At 45.5% G+C, this 8,709-nt stretch overlaps 1 pseudogene; it reads left to right on the plus strand.

Moving 5' to 3' along the window:
* LOC119351876 overlaps positions 1-1,001 on the plus strand; it is a 6,093-nt pseudogene extending 5,092 nt beyond the window's left edge.
* Positions 1,002-8,709: the final 7,708 nt, after the last annotated feature.

Here is an 8,709-nt window from a genome sequence, read left to right on the forward strand (position 1 = left end):
CGAAGGTGGAAGTCGGCAGTCCCTTCGTCATCACATCAGCGAACTGCTGAGCAGTCGGCACATGAAGAACCCGCATGCGTCCAAGAGCCACCTGCTCGCGCACGAAATGAATGTCCAGCTCGATGTGTTTCGTCCGGCGATGATGGACGGGGTTGGCGGAGAGATACACCACAGAGACGTTGTCACAGTAGACAACCGTAGCCTGAGAGACATCATGATGGAGCTCCTGAAGTAACTGTCGAAGCCAGGTGCACTCGGCGACAGCGTTGGCCACAGCTCGGTACTCAGCCTCGGCGCTAGAGCGCGAAACCGTGGGTTGTCGCTTGGACGACCACGAGACGAGGGAAGGACCGAGGTAGACGCAGTAGCCAGAGGTAGACCGAGGAAATAGAACTGTTGGGGTCAGATCATGTTGGAAAAAGTCCCAGCCCAGCTCCACCAGGATGGCATGGTGTTGAGTTTGTAATGAGTGCTTTTACACCTAAAAAGGTTACGTACATATATGATTGCTTTTAAAATGGTGTGATAGAAAGTTTGATTTTGGAGGCAGTTAAAGTGTTTGATAAGGAAAAATAAAATGAAAGCTGAGATATGGCGACTCTGAGTTTGCACGTCGCCTGACCAACCTCCAAATGCATATGCATAAGTTTGCACGTCGCCGGACCAACCTCCAAATGCATATGCATATGCATCTGGAGCACGCTCTCTATGCGATATGCCAGGCTGTAGATATCTTGACTTTACACACTCCATATGCAATACGACGACTACAGATATGTCACTCTGCTGGAGTTGCGCTCCATATGCAATATGATCTGCAAATATGACGACGTGCTCATATGCCGACTACATACATGGCGGTCTACTAGAGTTGATGTAAGGCTGGCTTCCAGAGTGACGACATAAAGCTCGCTGGCTGGATCATGGCGCAGGAATACCAGGCTGGCTTCCACGAGGAAGGCAAGGCGAGAGAGACAGCGGCCAAAGGAATACTAGCATAGATTTAAGTGGGAAAACTAAGCTGTCTAAAACATTCAGTGCAGGTCCTCACCTACCGTCATCTGAAAATGAACCTTATGAGGAATGGACTGCCCTCAAATCATCATCCACATCAAAGGAATTATTAAGGCCAAGGATAGCGTAAGATTCAAGTGACCCAAAGTTGCAGCATACACGCCCAGATTACTTGCGACACTAAAATTTTATCACAGTGGACATATCAAAGTGTAGTACTCTCTCCGTCCGAAAAAGCTTGTCCCTCAAATGGATGTATCTATCATGAAGTTAGTGCCAGATACATTCATTTAAGTTTGTCCCTCAAATGGATGTATCTAGCATGAAATTAGTGTCAGACACATTCATTTAAAGAACAAGGTTGGGACAAGCTTTTTTAAACGGAAGGAATAAATCAAATCATTTCCATGGAGCAAAAGCTCACAAGTGTAGCTCAGATCAGTATTATGGTACCAAAACAGCAATCGAGGGTCGGCATGTGTGTGGATAGAATAGTTTGAAGATTGCTTAGTATCAAGAAGACCCTTGCTTTGATGCTCAAGCTTGATGTGAAAAAGGCTTTTGATAAAGTCTCGTGGGAATTCCTCCTAGCAGTACTGTTAACCAAAGGGTTTGACAGGAGATGGAGAGATTGGATTGCTGTGCTGCTAGCCTCGTCGTTGATTAGGATCCTGGTAAACGGTGAGCTCTCTGAAAAGATTAATCACCAGCGAGGGCTCTGTGACGTCCTGAGACTGATGTGCCAGGTGTCGTCCAGTTATTTGCTGTCGTTGTCATGTTATTTGCTTGTGTGTTGCATCTTGTTATGTCATCATGTGCATTGCATCATCACGTTTTCAAAACTTGCATTCGTCCGGGTTCTCCGAGTTCTCTCTGTTGTCCGTTCTGAGCCCAACCACACTTGCACGCGCCCGCGGCATGTCCGAAATAGTATTTTATAAATGGCCGGAAAATGTTCTCGGAATGAGATGAGTGTTGACGTGTCGTCTTATTATAGTGTAGATAGACCGTCTGTCAAGTTTTCATTGCATTCGGAGTTCGTTTGATAGCCCAACCGTTAAACTATAGCGACAATATAGTCGGTCTAACGTCGGACGTTTTCGGTCTCCGGAAACAGTCGCCGGGTCTCTCTCTTCCTTTCCCTCAGCTCGAGACCGTCTGCACAGCTCACTACCTACTGTCAGGCCCTAACTAACCTCTCTCGTTAGCCCGCGGCCCACCCCTCGCGCGTCCGAAAATTGTCCCGCACCCGACCCGAGCAGTCGTCACCCTCATGTCCCGATCATCCCCAAACATCTACAAAACATCTCCTTTTTCCTATTTGGTCTTCCTATCTTTTATTTCTCGACCGTCCGATTAAAATCGGAGGAACCAAATACCCCTAACCAAAAATTCTCGTTGCTATATAAATAAGTCCAACCCTAGCCTCCTGTTCCCCTCCTTGCGCCGCCACCCACTCCCTCGGGATCCTTCCCCGACCAGGTTCCTCTTTCATCGAGATCTTGCCCGATCCAATCCATCCAGCCACCTCAACCTCCTCCTTCGTGCACCCGTGTGCCGCGAAAGTCGAGACTCCAGCCTCCTCTCGTGCCCGAGGGGCTCCCCGAGCACCTCGTCCCCGCCGTCGCTAGTCGCCGGAACCAGCAGGCTGTCCTCGCCACCCCTACTCCCTTCCTTTCTCTTTTCTTCGGTGAAGCTCTCAGCTCTCCCTCTCCCTCTCTGTGAACCAGGAACGCAACACCGAATCCTCCCCATGGCGCTGTCGCACGGGTCTAGGCGTCCCCCACCTCTGCGTCGCCGGAGTCGCCAAGTTCCTGGTGCCGTCGCCGCAACCTGCGTCAGCCCCGCCATGAACGCCGTGGAGTTTTCCTCCGCTCCGGAGCTCCTTCCTCGACGCCGAGCTCGCCAAGCCCCGCCACCAGGGACCTCCTCTGCGCCCCGTTGACCCCCGCCTGGACTCCCCTCTGCCGGCCTTCAACGCCGTCCAGCCTCACCCCGCCGGGTCCGCGTCGTCCGTCTCCCTCCGCCTCGCCAAGTCCCACGCTGCCGCTGCTCTTCTTCCTGTCGAGAAGACGAGGATGGCGCCGCCTCTGTCGCGAGGGAGACGAGCGCCTCGCCCGCATCCGTTGACCGCATCGCTCCCCTGCTTCGCTCGCACGGGCCGGCCTCGCCTGCCGTAGATCCAGCCCATCTCCAGACCGCCTGCCTCCTGCGTGCCTGGGCCGCATTTGGCGCCAAGGCCCAGAGCACCAGTCGGCCACTACTCCATCCAGCTGGGCTGAGGCCCATGGTGAGAGACCGCCAGCCCCTCCTGTGCTCTGTTGGGCCAACCAGATCCGACCCGAGCTGTATTTTTTTTCCGCAAAACGTTTTAGCTAATTTCCTAAGTACTACCCGTTTTGCAGAATAGTCCCTAGAGTTCATGCATTTAATAACTCACAAATGCTGCATCGAATTAAAATATTTTATATATGAAAGTTGCTTAGAATTTTGTGTAGTTTCATAATATGTCATTTTCATCCATGTTTAAAATGCTTAAAATGATGTTTGTTTAAATTTGCTTAAATAACTTGCTAAAATGATTTAATTCATAACTAAATAACTGTAACTCGGAATTTAATAATCTTTATATGTAAATGGGGTAGAATTTTGCAGTTTAACATGGTGGCATCACTTTGCATGTTTAACAATTATAAAATATGGTTTAGGGCAGAACATTACCGAACCTAATATATGCATATGTGGATTACCGGAATTGTTGTTCGTTGCTTCCGGCCTCATTTAACCTTGACTAGATAGGTAGTTTTACTTTGCTTCACCCTCTTGCCATGTTTAACAACATTTAATATTGTTGGGTACATAAACGAGATCGAACTAAATATGTCATGTAGTGTTTTGTCAATATGTATCCCGATGCATATTGAGCTCCATTTAACTTGTAGTATTATTTGTGCATGTTGCCATACCATGCCTCATTAAACCAGACATGCATCATACTTGGTTGTGCATCATGTCATGTTGATGTGTTGTTTGTTTACTATGATTGTTTGCTTCTTTTCGGTGTTGCTTCTTCGGGTTGGATCCGGTAACGTCGTGTTGTGAGGATTCGTTCGACAACGTCCATTTGTCTTCTTCATGGACTCGTTCTTCTTCCTTGCGGGATTTCAGGCAAGATGATCATACCCTTAAAATCACTACCATCTTTGCTTTGCTAGTTGCTCGCTCTTTTGCTATGCCTATGCTGCGATACCTACCACTTGCTTATCATGCCTCCCATATTGTTGAACCAAGCCTCTAACCCACCTTGTCCTAGCAAACCGTTGTTTGGCTATGTTACCGCTTTGCTCAGCCCCTCTTATAGCGTTGTTAGTTGCAGGTGAAGATTGAAGATTGTTCCTTGTTGAAACATGGAGATGTTGTTCCTTGTTGGAACATGTTTACTTGTTGGGATATCACAATATATCTTATTTAATTAATGCATCAATATACTTGGTAAAGGGTGGAAGGCTCGGCCTTATGCCGGGTGTTTTGTTCCACTCTTGCCGCCCTAGTTTTCGTCATATCGGTATTATGTTCCCGGATTTTGCGTTCCTTACGCGGTTGGGTTATAATGGGAACCCCTTGACAGTTCGCCTTGAATAAAACTCCTCCAGCATGGCCCAACATTGGTTTTACCATTTGCCACCTAGCCTCTTTTTCCATTGGATTAGGCCAGCCCAAGGGTCATCTTATTTTAACCCCCCCCCCGGGCCAGTGCTTCTCTAAGTGTTGGTCCAACCCAGAGCACCGTGCAGGGCCATCCCTTGGCAACTTGGGTTACGTCGGCTCCTGTACACTTAGCTTATCCGGTGTGCCCTGAGAACGAGATATGTGCAGCTTCTATCGGGATTGTCGGCACAGTGGGTGGTCTTGCTGGACTTGTTTTACCATTGTCAAGGATGTCTTGAAGAACCGGGATACCGAGTCTGATCGGAATGTCTCGGGAGGAGGTCTATTCCTTCGTTGACCATGAGAGCTTGTCATGGGCTAAGTTGGGACACCCGTGCAGGGTTATGAACTTTCGAAAGCCGTGCCCACGGTTATGGGCAGATGGGAATTTGTTAATGTCCGGTTGTAGAAAACCTGAAGTTAACCTTAATTAAAATGCATCAACCGCGTGTGTAACCGTGATGGTCTCTTTCCGGCGGAGTCCGGGAAGTGAACACGGTTGTTGGAGTTATGCTTGACGTAGGTTGTTCTAGGATCACTTCTTGATCATAATTTTTTAACGACCGTGCATTGCCTTCTCTTCTCGCTCTCATTTGCATATGTTTAGCCACCATATATGCTAGTCGCTTGCTACAGCTCCACCTCATACCTTTACCTTACCCATAAGCTTAAATAGTCTTGATCGCGAGGGTGTGAGATTGCTGAGTCCACGTGGCTCACAGATACTTCCAAAACCAGCTTGCAGGTGCCCATGAGTTCGTGCAGACGACGCAACCAAGCTCAAGGAGGAGCTCGATGAAGATCTTGTCCTTTGTGTTGTTTCGTTCTAGTTGATCAGTAGTGGAGCCCAGTTGGGGTCGATCGGGGACCGTGTCGCATTTGGGGTTCTTCTTTTATTTTGGCTCCATAGTCGGGCCCTGATTGCATTTGGATGTTGTAATGCTTTATTCATGTATTGTGTGAAGTGGCGATTGTAAGCCAACTATGTATCTCTTTCCCTTATGTATTACATGGGTTGTGTGAAGATTACCTCACTTGCGACATTGCTTTCAATGCGGTTATGCCTTTAAGTCTAGAAAAATGTTTTGAGTCCTTTAGGATTATATATATCGAAGAGTTAGGAATTCTTTTTACTTCCCAGTCTCCTCATCGCTCTGGTAAGGCTTCCTGACGTAGAGTTTTGACTCTTCTCTTCTCAAATTTCACTAAAAAAAATTAGGATCACGCGGGTATCTTGAAATCGTTTCGATGGTTTTGTGACGAGAACATTGTCTTGGTGCCTCCTGTCAGGGGTTTTGTGGAAGTGTCCCGGGGAGTTGAGCTCCGAGGTGTTGTCGTCACAATTTTATCGTTGCAGTTCTGGAATACCTGAGTTTAGTACGCCGACATCGAAAATCTCTTTTATGCAGTTCGTTGGTGAGATAACCTCGACGCCACCCAGTACTGGGGCGGGAGTTCGGGAGTATTGCCGTAACTCGTATAACGGATGCTTTTCGAAGGTTGAGGTAGACGATTTCCGAAGGTTTCTTGGTTATGTGTTGAAGGATGGATACAGCTGGATGTAGGATTTGCTAGATTTGGGTGAGATATTACGCTTCCCCTGTATCCCCAACACCTGATTGCATAACCGGAAAGGTTCGGGAGTTTCATAGGTGGGAATTCAAGTAGCTCTTAGGATATCTTTCCGACAGATGTATGATTTGGAATTGGGGTTCGACGTCTAGTGGTCTGCCTATTCACGGTTGGTTTTACAGTGGTCTCGTTGTGTCTTAAAGAGTCTTTGGCTATGCCGACTCGGGGACGCTTCGTATGTCATGTGCACTGCCTTGTACATGATGATGCTGTACGATCGAGCCCGTGTAGGCCCCACCACGAAAACTTCGGACGAAATCTCTATCATATGTTTGCTCCGGCTTATTTTGCAAGTCAATCCTTTGTTTTATTTTGAGTTGTGGTAGTCGAGTTGCTTCGAAGTCAATTGTTGATTCCATACCTTCTCTAAATGGTGTTCTCATATTTCTATGTGAATACTAGTCCTTCTCGATCATCGAGTTTGTCATGTCAATCTTTTTCACCGGTGTGCTTCTCGTCAGGTGGATCCGATCATCTCTACATACGCAAGATCAAGTATCAATTTCTTCTGAACGGTGTTTGTGTCATCCGTCTCCAAGTTGCCTTTGTTTTTCCCGCCCACCCACCCTTTTTCCTCAAAGACTCGGTTTTCTTAATCAAGCATACTTTTATTCTTGTGAAGTCTTCCTCTTCCTTTTTCATCAATATTATTATCCGGTGATTCTAATGAAGAGTCTAACGGAGTTTCAAGTTCATCATTTTTCGTGTGTTTTTTTCTTCTTCTCCGGTGGTTTCAAGTCAAGCTTTGTTGATCTTACCCTTTCCTCATTTCAATGCCTTCTCATACCGGTACACCTCATAATAATTCGCTTCTCACTATTCATTTGTTCCGGCGTGCTCAAGCTTTCTCAAAAGGCTCGTCTTGTCATTCGAGATCCGTCCAACCTATTTCGGGGTTGTTATCTCATTCTAGCAATTCATTTCAACCGGTGCATCTTCTCTTTTAAATCGTTCAACGGTGTATCTTTTGAGTGGGCCCTAACCCACAGGTCTTTCTGCAGAATCTTACCTGACTCTTCTTATTTTACCAGAGTTTTTCCTCAAATCTTCTAAAGCTTGTCGCAAGAATGAATTATCATTAGGGAGATGTGTTTCTCCAAGATCTTTCAAATTATTTTCATCATTGGCTCAACTTTTCCATTTTCATTCCGGAGTGCCTCAACAATTTGGTGGTGTTCTGGTCGTCATTCTCAGATATTGAAGACCGAAGAAGAGTTTCTCTTTAATCTTGCTCCATTCTCTTCAAGATTAATGGTGCTAGCTTCATACCATCCTCTCATAATTGTTTGATTGTGAGAATTCTTTTCACCCATCTGAAGCAATTCAAGATTCTTTTCAGTTTGATTATCCGGAACCCATCATCTAAGATTTATTCATTCCAGCTTTCAGCTTTCATACTCTAAATCATACTGGTGTCTAAATCAAGGATTCTCTAATCAGCTCGTAATCTCTTCGTTCTCATGGATCTAAATTCTCTCAAGCATCTTCGTTTAATTGCTAATTCTTTCCGGTGTTTCTTCATCTTGTAATCATTCTTTTTCAATTCTTACCGATGGTTCATTCAAAAATTTCTTGTCCTTCGTTATCATATCAATTTATTCGTTGTTCCAATCCTACCGATGGTTCGTTGAAGACCTTATCAAGTTATCGATATCTCTTTTAATCCTTTCCACGAGAATAAGTAGTGTGCCAAATCCATTGTTTGTCATCAATTAAATTGGTGAAGGATAAGTATAATGTAATTTTTATTCTTGTTTCATCGAGTTTACTCAATTTCTTTTTCCGGAGTGGTTCATCGTATCACATTCTCAGTTCGAGATGCGTTATCTTTTCTTTTCCGGAGTTCCAAGCTCTAATTATCACGGAGATCCATCTAAATCATTACAAGGTTTCACCTTGTGTTCCCAACTTCTCTTTATCTTCGTAATTCTTTTGTTTACCGGAGTTTTTCACGAAGGTTCTACATGATGGTTCATCAAGGATTTATATTCTTTCTCGAAGTGTTCATCGAGATTCTTTTCTAAGGAGCTCAAATATTCTTCATCTTGCATCCGGAGTGCAATTCTTTCTACCTTATCATTGGAGGTGGTATTATGTCATTCTTGATAATTTAAGTTCATGATTCATATGTTATTAAGAATGAGGTATTTTAAATCCACCAACCAACTAGTTGGAGCTATCTTGTGTCATGTTTCACCTAAAGCCTTCCCTAAGGATCGTTGCTATTTATGGTTCTCATAAATGCTCCATGTTCTTCATTTATCCTCCCGGTGAGATAGCTTCTTGTCTCCTTGTTCTTATCAATCCAATTCTTTTTCCCGTGAATGGCAGGTTGTCACCTCATAATTTTGAGAT

The sequence above is a fragment of the Triticum dicoccoides genome, chromosome 1A (assembly GCF_002162155.2).
Source record: "Triticum dicoccoides isolate Atlit2015 ecotype Zavitan chromosome 1A, WEW_v2.0, whole genome shotgun sequence".
NCBI lineage: Eukaryota > Viridiplantae > Streptophyta > Magnoliopsida > Poales > Poaceae > Triticum > Triticum dicoccoides.